The sequence below is a fragment of the Symphalangus syndactylus genome, chromosome 2 (genome assembly GCF_028878055.3).
Source record: "Symphalangus syndactylus isolate Jambi chromosome 2, NHGRI_mSymSyn1-v2.1_pri, whole genome shotgun sequence".
NCBI lineage: Eukaryota > Metazoa > Chordata > Mammalia > Primates > Hylobatidae > Symphalangus > Symphalangus syndactylus.
This window is the reverse complement of record NC_072424.2, coordinates 69,729,185-69,756,917: the sequence shown is the minus strand read 5'-3', so window position 1 is coordinate 69,756,917 and position 27,733 is coordinate 69,729,185. Positions and strand designations below refer to the sequence as shown.

The 27,733-nt window shown below is 36.0% G+C and overlaps 1 long non-coding RNA gene across 2 annotated transcripts in view; it reads left to right on the top strand.

The window, feature by feature from the left end:
- LOC134735820 (uncharacterized) overlaps window positions 1-27,733 on the top strand; it is a 413,721-nt gene that overhangs the window by 338,974 nt on the left and 47,014 nt on the right. Inside the window, exon 1 of one of the 2 annotated variants that reach the window (XR_010119342.1) lies at window positions 7,937-7,951. The exons of the other annotated variant lie outside the window; for it this stretch is intronic. This is a non-coding gene — a long non-coding RNA (uncharacterized lncRNA). Of the gene's footprint in view, window positions 1-7,936; window positions 7,952-27,733 lie in introns of those variants that run through there. 2 annotated transcript variants of the gene reach the window in all.

Genomic DNA, 27,733 nt, shown 5'->3' with positions numbered 1-27,733 from the left:
CAAACACATGCTTTGTGAGAAGCTGCAGATTCTGTATGCAAAACCTGTCTTCTTGAAATGAAGACTATCAGTGCAGATGGTCTACCTTTAAATGATATCTCATTCCTTCTTCACACCTCCCCATGTTTTAATTATGCTGTTGTTTCCCAGAATATAACATGTTTTTCATGAATACCTGACTGCTGCTACTGCAGCTGACACTCTTCCCATGATAGGTAGCAAGTTATGAAGCAGTGACTACACCGAAGCTACTTATGGAGTGTTGACTATCTTTATGCAACCACTCTTATTCATTTTCCCCATAAAGCTTAAGCACATAAAACTAAGCCCTATTTTTATAACTTGATGTTGGTCATGATTTCCCCTTTATCCAGCTATTAAGTATTGGAGCTAATAGCTCAAATGTAACTGTATGTGCCAACCACTTGGAATAAAATTTATTGTGAATAGCTTCCATTTTCCAAGTTAATCTTTTTTGTTACAACTTCCTGAAATTCATGATTTTATTTTTAGAAATTGAACTCTACTACATATATAAATAAAATGATTCTGGAAAAATTACATTGTTTCTGGAAGTCTCTGTTTCTTCAATTTTAAAACTAGAATAATAAAGCAGGTTTCTAAAGACTGTATTGTATATGAAATCATAGTATGTATGTAAAGCAAAGTCATTAGCTCAAATGCCCACACAAACCAAATTGGTCACATGAATTAGTAAATCCAGACAATGAAAGGGACAAGGAGTTTGGAGATTCTTGGAAACCCATAATACATAAAGGTACTCAAATACAAAATGAGTTTTGCTACACAAAATATTAAATAAGAAAATCTGGCCACAAATCAGGTGTTACTTATAAAAATACTTAGTACGCAAGAGAATAAAAAATGTTAGTTTCTTCTTTCACTTTCATTTTCCTTCTACTTCTTACCCTGACCTATTGTTGACACAGTCTTATAAGTCATAACAAAGAGAAAAATAAAGATGACTAAAGCATTGTCATGTCTTTAAAGATTACTAAATCTCCTGGGAAGACACATAAAGACATAAAAAGTCAAGAACAATAACGGAACTATAAACCAATGTTTCCTCAAACAATGAAATCACAATGGAAGGATTTATTTGGTGGGATCGTCAGGGAAGGTTTCATATATAGGCTAGCATTAGAGCTAGGTCTTGCATAAAATAAGGTAGCTGATGGGAAAAAAGGTCAAGGACGTCCAAAATTCCAGGAACAATTTGTGCAAAAAAAAATAATAATAATAAAATGAACATATGTGGCAGTGATTCACCAACCTTAGGGTCTCATACTAAACTAATTATACATCCATAGAATACGTTCTGCAGGCCATAAGAAAACTAGATAAATACTTACCTGGAATCTTTAATTATTCAGCAATATGTTGAACTCCTAATGCCTTTACCAAAGATTTATTCCCAGCATCTAAAGTAATTCGAAAGGTTGTTTTATTACATTATACATTAAATTTTAAAAACCCTAAAACTCAGCATATTTTAATGATTTTCAAAAATATAATAATTTGGGGGGAATTCTTTGGGGATAATCTGTAATTACTATTGGCATTCTTTATCTTCTCATTCATGCCAGAAGGCACCAGCGTTCAATGTTAGCGATTTTGTTCTTTGACTTTCTAATGGTTTACCGCTTTGTGTCATGATCTTATTAACTCAGATGTGGACTGTTATAATATCCTGTTACCCTTAGCCTCTTTGTCTCCTTCAATCTACCCTGAATTCATATTTCTAAAACATAATTTTGATTTTATTATTTTGTTGCTCAACATTTGTTTCATAGGCAAATGTTATTTGCCTATGAAATAATACAAATAATAACAAAATAAATATTGTTCATTCAGTTTGGCTCAGACTATCAGTATGAAGGTTTATGTATTGATACATAAATGAGAATAGGAGTGAATAAGATATGAGAAAAGCAGAACAAGAAGAGTGTTGGTTTAGAGTCACTAGCACCTTCTGAATTTAAAGCAATTTCAACAGTTACTTTCATATGACTTTAGAAACTACCTAGCATTTTTCAATTTCCACAACTAATCAATCATTTTTTAAGAGTTGTTTGAAGTGTTGTGGTGGAGAATAGAGATAATGTAATAGATACTCCAGTGTTTGTGGAAATCAACAGAACTGCACCTGGCTGAATTGACAAGTTCTGGCAGGAGAAAAAGAGAATTTCAGAAAAATGTCCCAGAAGACAACAAGGCCAAGAAGTATTCATAAAGAGAGCTTCCAGGATATAAACAGGGCACCAGAAGAGATTGGCAGCAGGTAATAGGAAGAAAGGACAAAAGTCAGGGAATTGGTACCGGGGAGATAGCCTTGTAAGAAACAGATTTAGGGAGTCTGCTATCAGGAAGAAAGGATCCAGATGAGTGATTAAAGTCAGAAATTTCAGCAGATAAATGGTAATTCAGTGTCAGCAAATGGAGTTGTCAGGGTACAATTCAAGTACCAGAAGGTGCAGACAAAATGTGAACCAGTTACAAGACTGAGCTAATCCCTGATCCTAACTTCTTAAGTTATGAATATAGGCACTTTAGAGTTCCCCTACTTCAGAAGCATGTTTCCTTCAGAGTCCAGGGATGGTAGAATCAGTACCATCAGGGCAATGACATCTGGAATCAATTTTATTACCCTAGGAGTGTTTGGACTAATGCAGAGATAGGGATCCAATCCAGACTCCTAGGAAGCTTTTTTATTAAATTTGAACTGGACACCCTAAGGTTTTCTTAATAGTTTGAGATTTATAAATATTCTTTTCATTTATAAAGGAGATTTTCACTGCAACTGTATAATCGGTGTGGACTCAAAAAGTCAAATGTATTCTTCTTCTTCTTTTTTTTTTTTTTGAGATGGAGTCTTGCTCAGTAGCCCAGGCTGGAGTGCAATAGCGTGATCTTGGGTCACTGCAACCTCCACCTCCTGGGATCAAGTGATTCTCCCACCTCAGCCTCCTGAGTAGCTGGGATTATAGGCACCCGCCATCGTGCCAGGCTACTTTTTGTATTCTTGTGGAGACAGGGTTTCACCATGTTGGCCAGGCAGGTCTTGAACTCCTGACCTCAAGTGATCCACCCTCTTCGGCCTCCCAAAGTGCTGGGATTACAGGCATGAGTCATCACGCCCAGCGAAAGTCACATGTATTCTTAAAGAGGAAACTGTAAAACAATGGTCTATAGAGGAGATACATGTATATCTGAGCTTCCAAATTTCTGATTAGTATTGGAAATAAAGAAAGATGCACCCAGAAAATTTAGACTGAGCTTGTTTAAGAAAATCCTTAGTATGTTCTAAGCGCTTTTATTTACCCCATTTTACAGACGCAGAAGCTGAACAAATCAAGTTTAAGTAATAGACTTCAGTTCATGCATACAGAAAGTAGAATAATCAGGATTTGAACTCAGAACATCTGTGTGGAAGACTCCATATTTGTAATTACTATACCGTCTGTCTAATTATATTTTCTTCAGTGATTAGTTTTCATTAGAAAAAAAAGCAAATGCATTTCAAGGCTAAACAAAAATAACTGCAGATGCAGATTTCTTGCATAATACCTTAACAACTATTTATATACCTCATGATTCTGTCGGTCAGCTAAGTGGTTCTTTTGGTCTCAATAGGCTCAGATTATCTTCATGGAGCACACTCAGGTGAACCATCTGAAACACCTCACTCACATGTCTGACAGCTGATAGGCTCTTGGCCAGAGTCCCTTCATTCTCTTCCACATGGTCTCACATCCTTTAACAGGTTAGTTCAGGTTTACTTCCATGGGATTGTCAGGATTCCAGTGCACCAAAAGAGAGTAAGCCCCTATGGGAAATTTATTTTTATTTATTTGTTTATTTTTGAGACGGGGTCTCGCTCTGTTGCCAGGCTGGAGTGCAGTGGCGCAATCTCGGCTGACTGCAACCTCTGCCTTGCGGGTTCAAGCAATTCCCCTGCCTCGGCCTCCAGAGTAGCTGGGATTACAGGCGCGAACCACCACGCCCAGCTAATTTTTGTATTTTTTAGTAGAGACGGGGTTTCACCATGTTGGCCAGGATGATCTCGATCTTTTGACCTCATAATCTACCTGCCTCGGCCTCCCAAAGTGCTGGGATTACAGGGTTAAGGGAAAGTTCTTTTCAAAACACTACATCAGAGTTCTAAATCTGGGGCAATTCCTACTACTCACAAGGGATATTTGGCAATGTCTGGAGAAACATTTTTAATTGGCACAATGAGAGGCTTGCTAATGGCATCTAGTTGGTAGAAGGCAGGATGCTAAATATGCTACAATGAATAGGACAATCCTTTTCAACACAGAATTATCCAGTCCAAAATGTCAGCAGAGAAATCCTGATCAATTTGGGTCACATTTGTTAATGTTCAATTAGCCAAAGAAACTCATACGGCCAACACGATTTCAAGGACTAAAGAAATAGATTCCATCTCTTGCTGAAAAGTGAATTTTTGGTTATTTTAGCAACTGTTAAAGGTGATGGTTTACTTGACAAAAGCAGAAAGATTTTTTAAAATGAGGAAACAAGAGGCCAAAACGATGAAGAAAGAAAATAAGATGAAAAGGAAGGAGGAGGAGGAGGAAGAACAAAGTGGGGTTTAATTCTGTTTAATTTAACAGAATTAAAAAGTATTTAGCAGGACAGCAAACCTGGGGAGGTTTTTATTAATGCTTTGCTCTCATGTAATCAGACTTTAATGTACTTTTATGTGATTATGTGTTATCTTTTTATAGCCTTTAAAAGATGCTTGTCTGGCTGGACAGGGTGGCTCACACCTTTAATCCCAGCATTTTGGGAGGCCAAGACAGGTGGATAACTTCATGTCAGGAGCTCGAGACCAGCCTGGCCAACATGAGAAACTCAGTCTCTACTAAAAATAGAAAAATTAGCTGGGTGTGGTGGTGTGTCTCCATAATCCCAGCTACCTGGGAGGCTGAGGCACAAGAATTGCTTGAACCTGGGAGGCAGAGGTGGCAGTGAGCTGAGATTGAGTCACCACACTCCAGCTTGGATGACAGAGTGAGATCCTGCCTCAAAAAAAAAAAAAAAAAAAAAAGAAGAAGAAAAAAAATCCTGCCTTTTGAGTGCATTTTCATGTACTTAAGACACAAAAATAATCTACACCAGCAGAACAACATTAACCTATATATACACAGTATTTAAGGACTTGGTATGAAAAATAATTGCAATTGAACAATAAACCTGTCCAGAATCATTACTGTGATATTCGTATAGTTCATTAGCCAGAGATCTATCCTTATATTTTGTCTCTATAAATGTAATTATTACAAAAAACTAAATTAAAATAAAGATTTCTTATTGAAAGATCAATGGTTGTGACCATATCATAAATAGAGACTTTCCTAAGGGAATTGGTTTGTTACATCCATTGTGTTTTGAAACAGTTCTTTAAATCTTGGTCTTTTTTAATTAGGAAGAAGAAACAGAGAAAAAATAAAGAGAATGTTTCTATCTCAACTATCTACTACTATTTTAGAAACTTCAAGGACACAAATAATTTTTTTCTTAAATTTTGATGTGTAATGATCTATATGATGTAAGATAACTAATAATAGTGACTGAAATTTTGTCACTCTAAATGTTTCCAAATATGTGGGATTTTGGTACAACTGTATAAAAAAACTATACAACTGAAAATTATTTTAATTATTATGACTGATATAGAGTATACCTATAAAGAGCTACAAATTATATAAAATATTACATGGTTGAACTATATGAAATTGCTGGTAATTTTTAACCATTTTCTACCTGTACTAATTATAATAATACATGGGTCAAATTAATATTACTAGCTAACTCAAATTAAGATAATCCGTATAATATTTAAAATTTAATATCATTTAAAGGTTTGACAAATTTAAACATATTGCCTGAAAAAATCTTGCTGCTTGATTTGGAGTCCTAAAAGGACAATTTTCTTAAGTCTTTATCATACCAAATATATGCGATCATGTTCTGTGCAAATTAAGATTTACATAAATGTGTTAGATATCACCAGAAAATTAAAATTTAAAAAGCAGCTGGAAGAAGCTTCCCTATCTTTTCAGCCATAAATTTAACACTGAAGAAGTGTAAGTCTACATATGCCTGTCATACTCCAACAACTTGTGCACATATGCTATTTTAATAAAAGATAAATTTGTTCATAGAAGTGTAAATATTATTTTTCTGTAATAGATACAAGTTCCCCCATGTAGCATCTTTGCTTCAAAATCGTAATGAGAAGCAGTGCAGTGCAGTGGGAACGGATTGCCTCTGGAGTCACATAGATAAACCTGACTTTTAATCTCAGCCCTGCTTTTAATTAGCACTAGTCTAGAACTTTGTTATTCTTACATAACTTCTCAGAGGCCTAGCTTACACTTGTGTGTAAAGTGAGATAATAATGCCACCCTGCATATGTGTTATAAATAATTATACAGAATATATATATATATATATATAGAGAGAGAGAGAGAGAGAGAGAGAGAACCTTGTTCTGTGTAACTGTACAGTATATGTTCAGTTAATACAGGACAATTTGTTTTATTGTGCTTCACTTTATTGTGCTTCACAGATACGCTTGTTTTACAGACTGAACGTTTTTTTTTGGCCAACCATGTGTTGAGAAAATCTATTGGCACCATTTTCCCAGCAGCATGTGCCCACTGTGTCTGTGTTACAGTTTTATACTTATTGCAATATTTCATATGTTTTTATTATTATTATATTTGTTATGGAGATCTGTAATCAGTGACCTTTGATGTTACTATAATTGTCTTGGGGTGCCATGAACCACACCCATTTAAGGTGGTGAATGTCATTAATAAATGTTAAGTGTGTTCTAACTCCTCCTCAGAATGGCTGTTCCCCCATTTTTCTCCCCCCTTTTTGGCCTTAATATTCCCTGAGACCCACAATACTGAAATTAGGCCAGTTAATGATCCCACAATGGCTTCTAAGCATTCAAGTGAAAAGAACAGTCCCACATATCTCACTTTAAATCAAAAGCTGGAAATGATCATACTTAGTGAGGAAGGCATATCAAAAGTTCAGATAGGCCAAAAGTCTCTTGAACCAATGGCCAAGTTGCAAATGCAAAGGAAACATTCTTAAAGGAAATTAAAAATGCTACTTCCATGAACACACAAATGATAAGAAAGTGAGGCAGCCTTATTGTTGATAAGAGGAAAGTTTTAGTGGTCTGGATAGAAAAATCAGATGAGACACAACATTCCCTTAAGCCATTGCTTAATCCAGAGCAAGGCTCTAGCTTTCTTGAATACTGTGAAGGACAAGAGAGGTCAGGAAGCTGCAGAAAAAATGTTGGAGGCTAGCGGAGGTTGGTTCAAGGTGTTTAAGGAAAGAAGCCATCTCCATGACATAAAAGTGCAAGGTGAAGCAGCAAATGCAGATGTAGAAGCTCCAGCAAGTTATCTGGAATAGAAGAAGATCCAGCTAAGGGAATCAATGAAGGTGGCTGCACTAAACAACAGATTTTCCATGTAGATGAAACAGCCTTGTGTTAAATGAGGATATCATCTAGGACTTTCATAGCTGGAGAGGAGATGTCAATGTCTGGTTTCAGAGTTTCCAAGGACAGGCTGACTCTCTTGTTAGTGGCTAATGTAGCTGGTGACTTGAAGTTTAACCCAATGGTCATTTACCATTCCAAAAAACTTAATGTTGTTAAGAATTATGTCAAATCTACTCTGCCTAGGTTTTATAAAAGGGACAACAATGCCTGCATGACAGCACATCTGTTTAGAGCATGGTTTACTGAATATTTTAAGCCCACTGTTGATAGTTACTATGCAGGAAACAAAGATTTATTTCAAATATCACTGTTCATTGACAATGCTTTGGTCACCCAAGAGCTCTTAAGCAGATATACAAAAAAAAAAATATTGTTTACATGCCTGCTAACATAACATCCACTCTGCAGCCCATGGAACAAAGAGTAATTCTAATTTTTAAATCCTATTTTATTTAAGAAATACATTTTCTAAAGCTACAGCTGCCATGGATAATGATTCCTGTGATTAATCAGGGCAAAGTAAATTGAAAAATTTCTGAGAAGGATTCACCATTCCAGATGCCATTAAGAGCTTTCGTGATTCATGGAAGGAGATCAAAATATCACTACTAACAAGTTTGGAAGAAATCGATTACAATCTGCATGGATGACTTTGAGAGATTCAAGCCTTCAGTGGAGAAAGCAACTGCAGATGTGGAAGAAATAGCAAAAGAACTAAAATTAGAAGAGGAACCTGAAAACGTGACTGGGAATGATCGAACTTTAACAATGAGGAGTTGCTTTTCATGGATGAGCAATGAAAGTAGTTTCTTCAGATGGAAACTATTCCTGGTGAAAATGCTGTGAACATTGTTGAAATGACAACAAAGTATTAAGAGTGTTACATAAACTTAGTTGACAAAGCAGTGGCAGAGTTTCAGAGGATTGACTCCAATATTCATGAAAGAGCAGTCAGTCAATGTGGCAAACTTCACTGTTGTCTTATTTTAAGGCATTGCTGCAGCCATCTCAGCCTTCTGGAACCACCACTCTGAGCGGTCAGCAGCCATCAAGGTTGAGGCAAGACCCTCCACCAGCAGAACAATTAACAACTGGCTGAAGGCTCAGACAAGCAGTAGCATTTGTTAGCAATAAAGTGTTTTTAATGAAGGTATATATGTTGTTTCAATAGACATAGTATTATTAAACACTAAATAGAATACAATATAGTACAAATATGTTTTATATGCATTAAGAAACCAAGAAATTAATCTGACTTGCATTATTGTGATATTTGCTTCCTTCCTGTGGGTCGTACCTGAACCCACAATATTGCTGGGGTTTGCCTATTAATTAATCACTAATTTCTATTATTATTGCACATATTTGTATATTGAAAGTCAGTATGTACCAGATTGTAATTATGTTTTCTACATTGTGCTTTATATTATCCCTTTTTAGCTCCCAAGATTTATGAATTCTGACTAAAAGGAGAAACTGAGGAAAGCATTCTGAGGTCTGTCAATTTTAATTTATCTTATTATTCCCATTCTTGTTTTTCTCTCCTCTACTTTTTTTTCACTCTGAAATCTTCTTCTTCACTTCCTCTACATATAAAATCACCCTTGATTAAAAATCTTTTAAAGCTTAGACAATGATTTTCTAATATCTTCAATGTATAGCTTTAAAAATAAAATAATTTACAGGCAGGCAATGGAAAATAGATTTAGAAAAATCATCTTGATGTTGAAGTAGCCTTAGTTCCTGACTAAACCACAACTCAGTACTATGAGCACTTATGTCTGAAAAAATAATGTGGCTTCTTTGAATAGTACTTGGAAAATACTTCCTCTGCCTTCCCAATACCCAAGTAATTTTCAATGTGTCTCAGATATGAGAGATAACTAAAATGAATTTAAATAAAAATGCCATGTTCATTAATTCTCTCTCTAAGGAAAATATGATACATAGTCAATACTCTTCTCATTGATTGCTTATAGTGTGTAAAATAATCACTTAATAAAACTTGAAGGACAGAATCACAGCTATTTGTAGACTACAAATAACCCCAAGTAAAATATTTCAGCACAAATCTTTGGTGACTGGCTGTAGCAAGAAGGCAATATGAATTGATGGGCTCATTTATCTCTACCTCTTCAGAGACCACTTTGTATTTTTCACTGACTACATTAATACATTCTGCATGTTTGACTATGAATAGTCACTGCTATGAGATACCTTTCAACAGCCCAGAACAGTTTAATATTATCAAGGTTACAGCTGTACTTGTTCATAAATAATTCATTTAAAATGTGTTTTTTAATTAAAAAAATAGGTCATGTGATTCATTTTGCAGTCCTACGAGTCGTCAGTAGATCATCTGGGGATGATTCATTAATACCTTCTCTAGAATCTGCAGTTTGCTAGCCCACATTTGTTCATAAATGAACTGAATAATACCGCCTACGACTCCCAGGCTTTCATTACAAAACTCACAGAGGCACCTTTGACTAGCACCTCCATGGATTTAAAAACAATATGGGATTATCATATTCCAATACACAGATATCAGCCATGTGCTGCTTGAAAAACCTTTGCCCATTTGTCAGTCTAAATTGTAGTTCAGACTTGGCAGCAAAGAAAATAGGGCATAATATTTTTACTTACATATAACATTACTGGTAACTGTAAACTGACAAAATAAAATAGAAAATAGTTTAGAATATCCGTGGTTACATTATCTATCCCTGCACTTGAGGTCTTTGGAGTACATGATTTTAAAATAGATCACTTACTGCAAAGCCTATTTTCAGAGATATTTTCAGCTCTGTCTTCAAAGATCACTAAATAATGGCCAATAACCTGAGAGGTAAATAAGATTCTCCTAAGATTTGGCATATGAAGATGCACATAAACTATTACAAATGACTACGGCTTCACATAGTCTGCTGTAAAACCCAGCGAAACTCTAGTAGCATCAATGGTCAATGCACTTTACAAAGCACAGATCATCTGAGAAATTAACTCACCTGCCACAGGTACTGAGGCTACAGATTCAGTCTCTATACATTTCCCTTTTCTTTTTTTTTTTTTAACTTGTATTTTAAGTTCAGGGGTACAAGTGCAGATTTGCTACATAGGTAAACTTGTGTCGTAGGAGTTTGTTGCACAGATTCTTTTATCACCCAGGTATTAAGCCTAGAACCCATTAGTTATTTTTCCTGATCCACTCCCTCCTCCCACCCTTCACACTCTGAAAGGCCCCAGTGTGTGTGTTTTCCCCTCTATGTGACCATGTGCTCTCATCATTTAGCTCCCATTTATTAGTATACACATGCAGTATTTGCTTTTCTGTTCCTGTGTTAGTTTGCTAAGGATAACGGCCCCCAGCTCCATCCATGTCCCTGCAAATGACATGATCACACTTTTTGAAAGAAGACATACGTGCAGCCAACAATCATGTGAAAAAGTCTCAACGTCACCTATGATTAGATAAATGCAAATCAAAACCACAATGAGATACCAACTAACACCAGTCAGAATGGTTACTATTAAAAAGTCAAAAAATAACAGATGCTGGTGAGGTTGTGGAAAAAGAGGAATACTTTTTTTTTTTTTTTTTTTTTTTTGAGACGGAGTCTCGCACTCTCACCCAGGCTGGAGTGCAGTGGCGCGATCTCGGCTCACTGCAAGCTCCGCCTCCCGGGTTCACGCGAGGAATACTTTTATACTGTTGATGGGAGTGTAACTTAGATCAGCCACTGTGGAAAACATTGTGGTGATTTCTCAAAGACCCAAAGACAGAAATATCATTTGACACAGCAAATTCCATTACTTGATATATACTCAAAGGAATATAAATCATTCTATTATAAAGACACATGCACATATATGTTCATTGCAGCACTATTCACATTAGCAAACACATAGAATCAACCTAAATGTCCAACAGTGATAAACTGGATAAAGAAAATGTGCTACATATACACCATGGAATGCTATGCAGATATAATGAATTCTCTTTTCTTGGCAGAGAAAAAATGTTCAGTTCATGTCCATAAATACACACCTACATTTATCTTGCAAGGTAATCTGTCTTAGGCTATATGGTTTGTACCATCAGTTATGCCTTTTCTCCCATGTATTTTCAAACTCTGTCTCTCTTTACTGTTTTGTTTTTTTTTTTTTTTTTTTGGACATCTTTAAGACTTTCTCATCTTGAAAACTTAATTATAAAAACACAAATTCCCCATTGACTTTGTTCCTGTCTCTACTAAGTGTACCACTATGTTTATTCTTTATTTTTACAACAAGATCACCTCCACTTTTTTATTGCTCTGCTTAATGCAGTAAAACACTCATACCACATTACTCCAAATAATTTGTTCACTAAGGTCATTCATTATACATTTCAAAACTCACTGAACACTTAGTAGTCCTTCTTTTGTTCTTGCTGCCCTAGCATTTGACATGATGACTCATTACATCTTTCCTTGCTTGTCTGACATCACTATTTCCTTCTACCAAGTTAATTAGCTCCTTTTTAGCATGTCATATGGATTCTCCTGTTTTCCATAAACATGCGTTTTCAATGCTTTTATTCCTTATACATTGTATGTCTTGGGCATACAATCTAAATGACTAAATCTAAATGACTGGGCATACAGTCATTTAGGTGACTAGATTCAATGTTTTTCAGAAATAACGTAGATGCTGTTACATCCCAGTATACATCTCCAAATCATTGACTGGTAAGATTTCAATTTATCCAATCACTTGTTGCAGATCTCCACTTAGCAGTTTCAGATACATCTCAAACTCAGTGCTTAATATAAACAGCATCATCATTTCCTCAATCCTTTCTCCTTTCTCAGTGATAAAATTATTGCTTATGCTCACCCAAACTACAGAGAAAACTGAGTTGCATTCAATTGTTGTCCAGGTACAGACTGCTTTCAGCCCTATCTAAAACCAGATGTGCCATCTCTCCCCCCATAACCACTCTGCTGCTAGATAACTGGGATATAGCCATTTTCTTGAGGCTTATAGATGCCCCATAATGTAAAACAGTGAAAATATTCCAGAAGTGATAAACCAGACATAGACATGAAACGATATCCTTTAATAAAGAGACATATATGTGGGCCTAACTCCTGCTGGGTGACATTAATCTGAACGGGGAGCTCCTGGTCAAGGGAAGATTTCATCAGTCACCTATGGCAAGGGCAGCCATTATATATCTGGGCATAGAGGCAGGAGTAGTAATGTCTCTACTTTCAAACAGCTCTTACAACAGAAAACAAGCCCTTCAAATAAGCCATTTACCATAATGTTTTCTAGAAGCCTTTTAACTCTAGTCCTATCTCTAGAGATTTTTGAACATGCTCACCCCATTTTCCTTCTTCCTCCTCTCCTTGATATGGTGGAAAACCAAAACCGGGCAACCATTTGAGCTTCTGTCTGTTATCCTTAACATTTCTCCATTGAAAATAATATGGAGCTACCTGTTAGAATTGCAGAAAAGGGAAAAAAAAAACAGGAGGAAGAAAATTGATTTCATAAATAACTACTCCACACTAACAACAAGAATAATCATAACCTCTCTTCCTTCTTGATAAGCCATTGCTATTTTCCCCTTTTATTGGCCAGGAATGACAATCAATAAACTTCCAATTTTTTTCCTCATCACTAACCACATGAGGACTCAGATGCCAGGGTTTGCCTGTCTTCTCCCCAGCTCCATGTAGCAAGTCATCATTTGGTTGTATTACTCACATATAGAAAATCCATATCAAAATCCATAGCACTTTTGACATTGATCAACATTTACATTCATATCGTCAACATACGTCCCTCACATTGGCCATGGGCACTGTACTCTGATACCTGCTCTCTTCCTCATCCCCATTCATAACAGTCACCACTGCAACCTTGTCACTAAACTCTTTGACCCCTTCACATCTCAAGTGATCTGATGTTCCATCATAGTCTCACTTTTGTTTCTCAGAATAGATTGGCATTTTTTTCAAACCTCTGCCAGTATTCCTGCACTTGACTATAACCTTCACCCTACATGAATGAGCAATCACAGAATATATCAACCAGTTATTTGAGAATCCTTCTGCAGCAATATCCATTCCTGCTAACAGAACTGATGTACCTCATCCCCAAGAATTTACAACGCACTACATTTCCTCCTTTCACTACAACTATGGTTTTTAACTTTGCTATTTCTCTTTCAAAATAATACCTAGCAGACAGACAATACCTGAGGAAACTACCAGCTACCCAACTTTAAGCCACATTTCAGATTGTCAAGGGCAAACCCATAGAGTGTATTGCTTTTCAGGTGAGAGAAATCCAATAAAAAAAAATTCTGGTTATACTCCACATTCATATAAATCATCCATGCATAATAAATGGAAGAGGACCTCAACTATTCTCAAGTGTAGAAGATACTGACCCTGTAACATTATGACTTCAGCTTTTCTCCATCTTACACCATTCTCTGTCATGTCTGAGCCAGTGATAACATGTAAATCCAATTGGAGATTAGACAATAAAAATACAGTAAGCTAAGCACTTGCAATAAACTCTGTCATCTCCATCTTTGGTGCCTGCTCTACTGATTGGAACATACAGATTATAACTGACCTTAATAATCCATCTTTCAATCAAATATGTAGAGAGCTAGAAGCCTTATGAGAATCAGAGATAGAAGAATATATATAACATTAAGATGTGATAGCACCCGAAAGAAAATTTAATGTCAAGCCAAGGTTGTAATTTAAAGCACTCAAGGCATAGCCTTATCTATAGCTAAGGAATTATTTAAAAGTCTGCCTCTGTAAATGACACCAAGATTCACATCCCTCTCTCTGCTTTGAGCAGTCTTTGTCTCAGCTTTGATTTTTTCAGTTTCTGTAATGTTGCCTTCTTACCTGAATGTTCCCTGTTCTTTGTACTACTTTTGTTTGAAGACATATTTGGAAATTCTGCCCAGGTTGTGGTTTTGCTGGTCCCCTGACATTGCTTCTTGATTCACAGCTAATCTGGCTCCTGAGCAGGATGTTCCACCTTCTCCCATTATTCCATGTACAAAACTGTACATTCAGTTCAAACAGGAAAAGTCTCCAAGATATAGGGTTAAAGTCATTCAAATTGGTGTAGTGCCTGAATAGATTTCAAAATTGAGTCTCTCAGAAGCTCAGTGATTGGCCCAGGATTACAATGTTAGATAGTAATAGAAAAGTTACAGCTAGTGTCATTTGTGGATTACTCTAACCTAAGACGCAGATGATATGATGACAGATTATAGATAGTTCACAAATCTATTCACCACTATACTGGATGTTAAAAACTTGAAAAGAAATTTGGGAAGGAAATAAGATGGAAATTAATATTGACAAATACTAAGTATTGAGTTTTTATTAAAACAGAGAACTAGGACAGATAAAAGCAATAGTAGGGGAAAGAGCATTCACTTCAAGAACTCTGATAATTTGATTAATAAAAAGAAAACTATGGCCAAAATGCTTCCAAAGTAAAATATATATATATATATTTAAGTATAAATATATATAAATAAATATGGTATAATATATTTAAGTATACATATACTTAATATATATATTTATACTTAAATGTATATATTTATGCTTTATATATATTTACTATATATATATAAAGCTATAGCAATAACAGTTCAGAGAGGCAAACTTGGTGGTATGTACTCACTATTTCACAGAGGAGAGAAACCTTGAATCTGTCGGACATGACCATCTTGTTCAATGGGAGATATACTCTGTTATGGAGCAAGGATTATTCATTAGCCTTCTCCTTGATTTGAATCAAATATCTGTCACAGTTTTCTTCCGCTCTCTGCTCTGAGCCCAAGCTTATGAACTTACTTTCTGATATCTAAGCCCCTGTTCTTTTTTTTTTTTTTTTTTTTTTTTTTGAGACGGAGTCTCGCTCTGTCGCCCAGGCTGGAGTGCAGTGGCACAATCTTGGCTCACTGCAAGCTCCGCCTCCCAAGTTCACGCCATTCTCCTGCCTCAGCCTCCCGAGTAGCTGGGACTACAGGCGCCTGCCACCATGCCCAGCTAATTGCCTCTGTTCCTAATATTAAAATATCAATAAAATAGGTGACGTTATTAGAAGGTGAATATAGCCTTGTCTCCTAGAGCTTTTACAGAAGTGTATTATTCATTGTACATGAAGAAATTGTCTATAAAATGTTATATTAATCTTTCACATGTAATAACTGTATGCAAGCAACTCTAGCATTAAAACTATTGTTTTCCTCAATATGCCAAGTTTAAAATAAAAAATCTTGAGCAGTGTTGAATTTCCCTAAAAGTCACATGGCCTAGTTTATTACAATTTGGGTAGCATTTCTTAGTAAATATGTCAATATTGGCATACACATTTTCAACAAAGTAGTAGATTTAGATTCAATAAAATTCATGTGAAAAAGATTTGCCAAATTAGCAATGAAAATTTAATTAGTGAGTTCTAAAGTAATTAGAATATTAAAAGAAAAAGAAATAACAAGGGCAGGAAAGACTACATTTAGAGACTTGTACAGGATCCTAAACCTACTGGTGTGACATTTGAGAGAGAATTAGAGTTACTGTGATAGCTATTTTTGAATATGTGAAGGATTACCAATTGCTAAAGGGAGTTGATTTGTTTCATATGACTCTAAAGGGACAGAACCCCAAGACCCATGAGTGAAAGTAAAGGGGAAATAGATTTTACTTTTCTTAGTGAAAGAGACTGCTTAATAGGATGGTGAGTTTCCAAAATGTGAGCCAGGCTAACGAGTCTTCTTCAGTGATATTTTATAGAATTCCTATAATCATTAAAAGTTGAACTCAGTAAGTTCTAAGTGACAGTCCATTTTGGAAGGTTCTATGATTAATACACATAGTATAATATTAGATAGAGAACCTATATATTTTGGCTTCTGGTCCAAGATTCTCTTCCTTATTTTCTCTTCTTGTCTTCAGAAGTGATGGGTACTCAAAATATCTGGACTTGATTAATATGCATTCGATGTGTGTAAAATTTATCACTTGTACCCCACAAGTATGTAAAATATCTTGTATGAGTAAAAGGAAAAAAATAAAAAATAAAAAGACACAGGGAAGATATTTGTTTACCTGTTTGTTTGTTACATCTTCCTTTGCATAATTGTGTTCTGATTCCTGAGTTGAAAAAAAATGCAATATACTTCAAACAGCATCAAATTATTATTACCCACACAAAAACAATCACTTGCAGGCTAGGTAAGGAAAATGCCTCCTGAGTATACCTTCTTTTCTTAGTTCTATGCAGTAGCGATCTGTGGCTGGTAATTGCGTGTTTGAAAAGTAACTCACATGAAATATTAGACAGGCAATACTAACTAGTCACTCAAGGATTTTTGTTAATCTGCCACAAGCAACTCCATTCCCGATATGGCAATTAGGGGATAAGCAGATAATTCATTAATCACATACTCAAGAGAAAATAGCTTATGTAGTCTATTTTTGTCTGGATCAAATAAAGCACCAAATGCAAAAATGTTTATTGTAAAGTACTCTTCCCCATGAGAATAAAGAAAATGGGACATAAACTTAGCACTTTAATTTCTATAAAATCCTGTTGTATGTGAAACTGTCTTTTTATTATCATTACTTCATGATATACAAATCTTGGGTTCCCAAATGGCAGGCTAATAGAGAGGGAGCACTAATCAGGGAGGCACAGGCTATTAAAGAGCCGAAGTTAAGACTGACGTGAGCCGATTAACTGAATGTCAGACATGTCAGTACGTTATATCCAATGAAATATAAAGAGTCGAAAGCAAGAATCAAATAACAAAATGGTGTATGTGATTTGTGCATTTAACAAATCACATTAGAATATACCTAATGTTTCTTTCTAAAAGCCACATGTGACATTTAATTTTTAAATACTCTCTAGGAATGAAGAAAACATTTGTTAGCTTCTAATGGTCATATGTATGTTTTGCCATATAATTTAGTATCTTTTCACTTTACCATTCATATTTATTTTACTTCAATTTCACTGTGTTAATTTATATTTGTGTGATGTTACCTCTATTATTTTAACATTCAAGGAATAAAATATGTACTTGCTTATAATACTATAAAATAATTTATTGAATTTCTTTAATTTTTTATTTAAACTATTCAATTCTTTAGAAAAGCATTAATTTGATTAACTTTTTTCATATTAATGCCATTTTTAAAATTGAGAAGAAATAGATTACTTGACTTTAACCTCCCAAAACCTAAACATTTATTCATTTTGCTCTTGTTATTCAGAGGAACACACACACAAACACACATTCACTGAAAGCGCATAATAGAATCTGCTAAATGAGCAATAATGAACAGAGCCTCAATGCTACTATCAAATTTAAAAAATAGGGTTCACAATTGTCTTCTCTATACTACAGTTTAAACATTGTTATTTGTTCTGCTTTGCTTCTTTTGGAATTCCACTTTAAGCTTTGGAGAAGCCCACATTCAGAGTATTCATAGTTTCAAGGATGGTCTTGACTGCAAGTGCAAACGTCCAGCCCCATTCAGGCAACTGCCCCAGACTCCACTCCTATACCACTGCAGTCATTATTGTAGGATGGTGAGTCCCTGACCTGCAGATTTGAGCTTTACTCTGCCTACCCCTGACTCTATCCCTCCCCTTCCACTCATTCTAATCTTGAAGACTACCAAACGCACACAATTATTTTTGGTGCTTGGGTGAAGAGCAGTGGTGTAACAGGGCTAAAATGATAAATTAAATCATGAAGTGCATAGTTTATCCTATCAGTTTTCAAGATCTACTGAAAGTTTTAAAGCAGATGAGTGGATGATGAGTGGTATTTGGGAAGGATAAATTTTCGATGAAGTGCAGAAAGGATTGGGCATGGAAGGGAGAGTGTATAGGTAGATACACCAGCACAAATAACTAGTGCTGGATAGAGAAGATACAGAACGATTACAACCTTTGCCCTGAAGTAGCTTATGATCTTTTCTTGGAAGGCAGCATGAAAGCGTATGAAACATTTTCTCTTTTCTCTAGAATTAGCTTGACAGTGCTGCTATCAAATACTGGCTTATCTCAAGATGTAACAACAAAAGATGGGACAATACACACATATGTTAATGATCTGAAGTGTGTGGGTGAGACTGTCCATGCCACTGTAAGTCAGTACATGTAAAACACCAAAGAATGTTAGCTTACTGAGCACTTGGATCCTTCTCAAAGATACCAAATGAAACACAAGACAGAAAAAGGAAAAAAAAAAGATAGTAAGGTCATAGAAAAATACGAAGCTCCATTCTGGGATATTACCCTTTTTACAAACTCATACGTTTCCCTGGCAACTTCACTCTGCACGTATTTGTTTAGGAGAAGGGAATGGGAGAAAGAAATGGGAAGTAGTTAGCATTTAGGGTTACAAAAACAAGGCAAGTGGTAGACACACAGAAGTGTTCATGTTGGACAGCGCTTCTGCTGGCAGTGTTGTTTTCAGAATGTAAAAGGATAACAGAAAATCAGCATGAGAACAGCAGACTTGTCCACAATGCCTGCATGGAAGAATAGCCTTGGTTTATGAATAAATGGTCTTTGTGTTTCTGGCTCAGCTTTGCCTTGTCTGCCACCTGATTCAGTCCACATTTTACCTGCTGGCCGCCACCTTTTATATACACGCTAGCACTATTCCTTGGCAGCGTTCAGTTTTGTAACATTACCTAAGGTCCCACTACGATGTCAGTTTAGCAGGAGAGAACAAAATTCTCTATAATCTAAAGGCACAGGGGGGTGGTTTAATCAAAATGTTTGGCTTTGTACACAAAGCCTTTCCCCAAAGGGCCTGAGGCTGTCCTTACTCCTGTCCCTCAGGGATATGTGTTATTGTGCTGACACACCATCACTGTCTGGAAAACTGTTCAAAGAACGTTCTGTGACAAGGGGGCAATTTTAGGAGCATCATCCTGTGGGAAGACCACATTGTTTTTTCACTAGCCATGTTGTTTGCTGGATTGTTTTACTTTACTTATAATGTTTACAATTAGCTCATGTCAATCTACAACTTGAACAACTAGTTGGTCTATTAATTGTAATGCACCATTTTCACACTGAGACTGCATTGAGAATCTTTGTAGTAGGTATGTCATCACACTGGGTCCCGGACTTGATTGGGTCCCAATATTTGAAGATAAGGTCAAAAGGTGATGTTCTGAAATGCCACGCTACTGGCAGCCAGAAGCCCTACATGTGTTGCTCTATATCTGCTTCTCAGAGCCATATAGAATAAAAAGGTTTGCTACCAATGCCCTTTGTAGACTTTGAGTTTGGTTTAAAACTTGCTGTTATATTGACATCATGCCTTGACTTGTACAGTATCACATTCAGGGACAGAACTTTGCCTCTTCTTTATGTCTAATCTAAGGTAATTTCAATTTGCACCAATGTTGTTTGCTGACACTGAAGCATATGGAAAAACTACTTTTTTATGAGAAATCAATGAGAAATTTTAATTGTTCAATTTCAAAATATAGTATGAAAATATTCATACTATATTTTGAAATTGAAAACATTTTATAGATATATTAATAAATTTTATAAATGAAGTAAATTATATTAGAAGCTCATAGAACTGTACCTATTTTATTGAAAAAGAAACAGAGGCTCAAGTATATTTGAATGTCTAAGTATCCTGGCAATACAAGGCAGAAAAATAAGGATCTGCTGTCTTTAAATGAGGTGTCATTGCATAAACACCATTTAATCTTAGAATAAAGTTGATAATCCCAATCAACAGAAAATTTAAAATCAAGGAAAATTGGGCTATGAATTATTATTCATTTTTATATTCAGAGAATATGATCGTGTCTAACACATTGTAATACCATAATATGGAATACTGCATAGCTTACAAATACTAAAATATGCAAGAAATATATTTTAAACAAACTATTAAACTTGCCAATTAGGGAATTCAACAGGAGCTAAACACTGAGATAGAACTCTGGAGGACGTAGTGAAAGATTGTTAGTGACAGTAACCTAGGGCTGTGGTTGTCACAAAAGCAGAAAAGGAGATGAGACCTTGAGCAAGCAGAGTGGATTAGATCTAAGATCCACAAAAAAAAAAAAAAAAAAAAATCCAAAAAAAAAAAAAAAAACTAAGAGCAATAAAGGGTTATTTCCTCAGAAACTGTTAAAATAGAAAAAGTAAAATAAAATGTGACTTGCGGCAGAAGGAAATTTGTTGCTTTTTGTTGGGCCCTGCCCTCATTCATACCTACCCTCATTTAGAACTTCATTGGTAAAACATCTTTATGGCTAGACTAAGAATGTTTCCCTTTAGAGAAGTTCTATGTTTCTGTCCAGGATCTAAATATATTTATTCAACAACTCTGTACTGCTATTATTGTATATATATTATTTTCAATTTTGTAATAATAAAATTAGAAAATACGTGAGAAAATCATTTACCTTGAGCAAGTCAATGGAAAAACTGCAATGATATAATGGAACTTCAGCTTAACAGAGCTTTCAAATAGAAACTATGAAACAAGACGAGGCGAAATAAGCTTTGAAAAAAAACATACAATGAATCTCCTAATATTTGAAAATACAGTCTTTGAAATTAAACACTCAATAGGAAGTGAAACCACAGATTAGACACAGCTGAAGAGGGATTTAGAAAACACCAAAGAATTTATTCAGAATGTAACAGAGAGAAATATAATGGGAACATATTTCTGAAAGACAAAATATAAAACATGGAGGATAGAGTAATAAGCGATGATAAAATTCTGATATGAACTCCAGATGAAGCAAATGGAGAATGAGGAAGAGGTACTATTTTAGAGGTAAGTTCCAGAATTGATGAAAGACATTGTCTTATGTCAAGATGTCATAACAAGAATGACATAGACCAGGTGGCTTAAACAACAAATAATTATTTCTCACAGCTCCAGAGGCTGAGGAGTCTGAGACCAGGGTCCCCAACATGGTTGGTTTCTGGTGAGGGCCCTCTTCCTAGATTCTTCACATGTTGGAGAGAGGGAAAGAGAGAGAGAGAGAGATAATGAGACGGAAAGAAAGAGGGAGAGAGCTCACTCAGGTCTCTTCAGCCCATTGCAAGGGCACTTATCCCATTATGGAAGTTCCAACCCTATCACCTCATTCAAATCTAATTACCTGCCAAAGAACCTACCTCCAAATACTATCACATTGAAGATTAAGCCTTTAACATGTATATTTTGAGGGAACACAAATTATCTTGAATTTGAAGATTCACATTTATAGCAGGCATGAATCTTCAAATTTGAGATAATTAAGTCCAAATGAGGGTAGAAACATGCAGACACACTGTAATGATACTAGAGGAAACCAAAACAAACAGAAAATTGTAGATGCAGCAAGCAAGAAAAAGATGGATTAGTTACAAGATAATGCAACTAGATTGACAGCAAATTTTTAAGCAGAAACAGTTAATGCCAGAGACAATAGAATAATATACTCAAGTGGCATTCAAGCAAAGGCTTAAGGCAGATATATGAGTTAGCTATTTGAATTTCAGGAGGAAGAGTGGGAGAATATTCAGAGTCAAGGCAATGGCAGTACAAAGTCTTTAAGAGCAGAATATGACTTTTTGCTCATGGAGAAGGCCACTGTTGCTACAATAAACTGAGAAAGAGGAGAGAAGAAGCAAATTAGATCAAAGAAGAACAGGGGCCAATTTATGTGGGGCCTCATGACTATAAGTTAGAACATTCAACTTACTTTTAGTGAAGTGAGAAGCATTGCAGGGTTTTGAGCAAATAAGTGACATGATCTGATTATGATGAGTTTTCAAAACAATCTGTTAGGGAGCAAGGGTAATGTTAATAGGACCAAGTTAATATGCTCACTGCTCAGTAACATACCAATACACTGAGACAGTAGAGTTTGCAGCAGAGAAAGAGTTTAACCATTGCTAGATGCTAAGTGAGGGGGTGTGAGGAGGCCCTAAAATCCATCTCCCTGAGGAGATCTGGGATGGAATTTTTAAGGGGATTGTGGAGGGCAAGGGGATGAAAAATTGGAATTTTTGTTGACTGGTCAGGATGGGGGAATAAAATCATCAGAATTTGAAAACTGCATTATTTGGTGAATCAGCTCCTCATAGGATCCTTCAGACCAGCTAGTGTCAGTAGTTTCATGGTATGCAGGACCTGAAAAGTATCTCAAAGGGAAAGCATAACCTTTCATAATCTTAAAATTGCTATTTATAGAGCTGTTAAGAGGAACTATAATATTAAGACAGTCTGCATGATTCTGAGGCAATAGGCATCAAACAGCTCTAAGAGCATGAGTCCAAGCACTAGCTAACCTAATGATTAATGCTGGATGTACTGCAAACTTGATTTATTTTTATTTCTCCCCTTTCTTCTTCCCTGATTAATTTTATAATGTCTATAGGGATGTTTACATTATAATTAAGGAGTCCAGCTAAGAGGCTAACAGTAATCTGGGCTTGGACCCTGGTGTTATAACAGGACAAGTGATTAAAAAGTATTTTGATTCCGGGACTATTTTGAAAGTAAAGTCAATAGAACTTTCTGATTGATTAGATTTAGAATGTGGAAAAAAGAGAGAAATCAAGGAAAATTGATTGTTGTCTTCAGAAGTTTGGAGTATAAATTGTTTTCAACTGTGATGAAGGAGGCTACAAATGAAGCTAGTTTTGGAAAGAGGATATATTTTGGTTTTAAACATGTCATGTTTTATAAGATAAAGTTTGAATAGAATGAGGTTCCTAGGACTGGTATTCTTCACTGACTTTTTTAGTATCACTTAATCCTGCCCTCACCTTTGTAAATAAAACTTACATTAAAATCCACCAATTACTTTGAGGTTTTTGTTTCCTGCTAGGACAATGAATAATTGATTAACAAATACAAACCCTTTCACTTTCTTGGATCCTTAATGCCAAGTTTTTTTTAAGTGGGATAAATGGATTTTCAGAACTAAAAAAAAAAAAAAAAAACTTTACTAGATTTAATTAGTGGTGTGCTATTGGAGTTTCATGTGTTTCATCCATGTAACTATCTACCAATCTACTATTGTAGGAATAACTATGGATAAACCATGTGAGTATTTGAGGATTTTTGCTTTGCTTCGCTTTGTTTCGATTTTTTCCCAAGTTGAAATTCAACAATGGTATATCCCCATAGGATCTAGTAATGTTACTGATCACATTCTTATACAGAGAGAAAAGGCTAATGTACACAAAAATGTGTCCAAAGTTATAGTTTACTGACAAAGAAGGATTTTCATAATGTGAAACGTTGCAGGACATTTTATGAAAATGGATTTTCTGATGTGGAACTGGTCAATGAGCTCTACGAAACAGAGAAACAAAACATGCTTAAAGCTAACGGATATCCAGGCTCTCCTAAAAGAGAAAGTACAGCATTTATCTTATTTCTAAAGTTTCAACTGTGAATTAGTACACACCTTTGAGCTCACATCTCTCTTCCTCTGCCTGTAGGACTACGTACTATGGGGAAAGGAGAGAGCTTCTGCAATTCTACTATTTTCCAAAACAGATGCACTCACGTTTTAACACCTATTCAAACAATACCCTTTGTAGGTTTCATCCTCAATAAAACATTTGCACTCTAAAACTCAGAATGAATTAAAGAGAGAAAGAAACAAAAGCCATACTTTTTAGAACTACATTTATATTGAAATTTAAACACTCAAGTGAAAGAGATTTACATAAAAGAATATGACCTACATGATATAATGTACATGAGTGAAAATTGCTTCTCAGTTCTTCATAAAATTTTAGCTTGACTGGCAGGTACAACGTAAAAACAATATGCACGTTCTGCTTTCATTTAGATTTTCACTCTCCCATGTCACATTGAATTATATATTTATTTAATATTTTACCACAGCAATAATCACTTTAAAGTATATTAGTGCTATGCCCTTCTGTGATACAAAAAAATACATGCCGTAGCATGAAATTTTTGCTTTAATCCTTGGTCTAATGTGGCCTTACATAATGGTATTTTCTCCATTTATACAAAAAATATAAAATAGTGGTATTATATACCATATGCTCATACATACACACCCCATCACATCATACTACATAACAGCTGCTATTTATATAGACTAAGTCAACTAAATTTTATCAAATATTCCTGATACTTTAAGAATTGGAAACTAGTGTTTTCACTTAATATATATTTAATTCTAATATATGAGCTCATGAGTATTTATTAAACACCTAATCCATGCCAGACAATGTATTAAATAGAGGGCAAAGAAAATAAATACATTTTCCACAATATATTGGAACAGAACAATTAATAAATTATGAATAAAAAATTGCCATATCATGTATGAACTGTTAACATAGATGTAGACAGATTGGGACATGTGGCAATAGCAAGGCCTGCTTCACCAAACTTGAAAGTTCAAAGCAAGTTTCCCGAGAAGAATGATTTGCTATTATTTGACAAACTGTCACAAAATAAATACACTTAAGGTACTTTGGAACACAGAAAAATAACATTTTCTATGCAATAATAAGTTTCCCAGCTTTTTACATTTTAATAATTAGACTTTAAAAAAAAATTCTTTCTTGAATATGACAACCCTAGAGTCAATGTCCAGAATTATTTTCACTGATTTATAAAATAAACTTTTATTTTTACAAGACTTCAATAATGAGATACAACTTTCATGATTGATAAATAGATGTAGTGCCTCATGGAATATTGTGATATTGAAACTGAGTACTTCCAGCTAGGATTGTTGTAAGAGGCTACTAGAATAATGAAGGTGGGAAAAACAAAAAGCCCTAAACAAGGGCAGTAAGCGTATATGTAGAGCTTGGCTAAAGTTGGTTGGATTTGCTGTATGGAGGGATGAGGGGGTATGAGATGAAAGCCCTGGAGTGACTTAGGATTCTGACTTGGAAGGTTAGGTGTGGTCCTGACAAATGCAGATGGAAAAGCAGTGTTGGGCATATTGAAGTGAAGGCACATGTGGAATATCTAAATATTATGTATAATCTAAAGCTCAGAAAGATCAGAGATTGAGAAGTACTTAAAAGTCACATGCAGATAATAATGATGATAATTAAAATAATGAATACAGATGTGAACATCCAAAGGGAATACATAGAAGCAATTCTAAAAGACAAAGCAGGAATCCAAAGTAATAACAACAGTTAAGGTGTAGGAGGATGAAGGAATATCTTCACAGTGGGAGTGGGAAGGGGATAGAGGAAAATATTACAGTCTTATGCAAAACATGGTGTATTAGTTCGTTTTTACACTGCTAATAAAGACATACCCAAGACTGCATAATTTATAAAGGAAAGAAGTTTAATGGACTCACAGTTCCACATGGATGGTGAGGCCTCATAATAATCAAGAAATGCAAATGATGAGCAAAGTCACATCTTAGATGGAGGCAGGCAAGAAGGCTTGTGTAGGAGAACTCTCTTTTATAAAACCATCAGCTCTCATGAGACTTATTCACTATCACACGAAGAGCACAGGAAAGACCTCACCCCATGATTCAACTATCTCCCACCAGATCTCTCCCACAACATGTGGGGTTATTACAATTCAAGGTGAGATTTGGGTGGGGACAGAGTCACACAATGTCATTCTGCCCCTGGCCTCTCCCAAATATCATGTCCTCACATTTCAAAACCAATCATACCTTCCCAACAGTCCCACAAATTCTTAACTCATTTCAGCATTTACTCAAGTCCACAGTCCAATGTCTCATGTGAGACAAGGTAAGTCCCTTCTGCCTATGAGCCTGCAAAATCAAAAGCAAGTTAGTATTTACCCAATGTCTATACCCCTACATACAATGAGGGTATAGGTGTTGGGTAAATACACCTATTCCAACTGGGAGAAATTAGCCAAAACAGAGAGCTACAGGTCTGCTGCAAGTCCAAAATCCGATAGGGCTGTCATTAAACCTTTAAAGTTCCAAAATGATCTCATTTGACTCCATGTCTCACATCCAGGTCACATCAATGCAAGAGGTGGGCTCCCACAGCTTTGGGAAGCTCAGCCTCTGTGGCTTTACAGGGTACAGAACACCTCCTAGCTCCTTTCATGGGCTGGCATTGAGTGCCTGCACCTTTTCCAGGTGCTTGGTAGAAGCTGTTGGTGGAGCTACTATTCTGGGGGTCTGGAGGATGGTGGCCCTCTTCTCACAGCTCCACTAGACAGTGTCCCAGTGGGGACTCTGTGTGGGGCTCCCACCCTACATTTCCGTCTGCAATGCCCTAGCAAAAGCTCTCTACAAGGGCTCTACCCCTGCAGCAAACTTCTGCCTGGACATCCAGATGTTTCAATACAGCCTCTGAAATATAGACAGAGGTTCTCAAACTTCAGTTCTTGACTCTGTCCACCTGCAGGTGCATTACCAAGTCGAAACTGCCAAGGCTTGGGGCTTGCACCCTCTGAGGCCATGGCCTGAGCTGTACCTTGGCCACTTTTAGCCACAGCTGGAGCAGCTGGGATGCAGGGCATTAAGTCCCCGAGGCTGCACACAGCAGGGGGCATCCCGGATCTGGCCCAGGAAACCATTTTTCCTCCTAGGCCTCAGGGTCTGTGATGGGAGGGCCTGCCACAAAGATCTCTGATATGCCCCAGAGACATTTTCTCTATTGTTTTGGTGATTAACATTTGGTGCCTCATTACTTATGCAAATTTCTGCAGCAGGCTTGATTTTTTTTTTTGTTCCCTAGAAAATGGGTTTTTCTTTTCTATTGCATTGTCAGGCTGCCACTTTTCCAAACTTTTATGCTCTGCTTCCTCTTAAATGTTTTGCTGCTTAGAAATGTCTTCTACCAGGTACCCTGAATTATCTCTCTCAAGTTCAAAGTTCCACAGATCTCTAGGGGAGGGGCAAAATGCTGCCAGTCTATTTGCATAGCAAGAGTGACCTTTACTCCATTTCCCAACAAGTTCCGCATCTGCATCTGAGACCACCTCAGCCTGGATTTTATTGTCCATATCACTAACAGCAGTTTGGTCAAAGCCATTCAACAAATCTCTAGGAAGCTGCCAGCTGTCCCACATCTTCCTGTCTTCTTTTGAGCCCTCCAAACTGT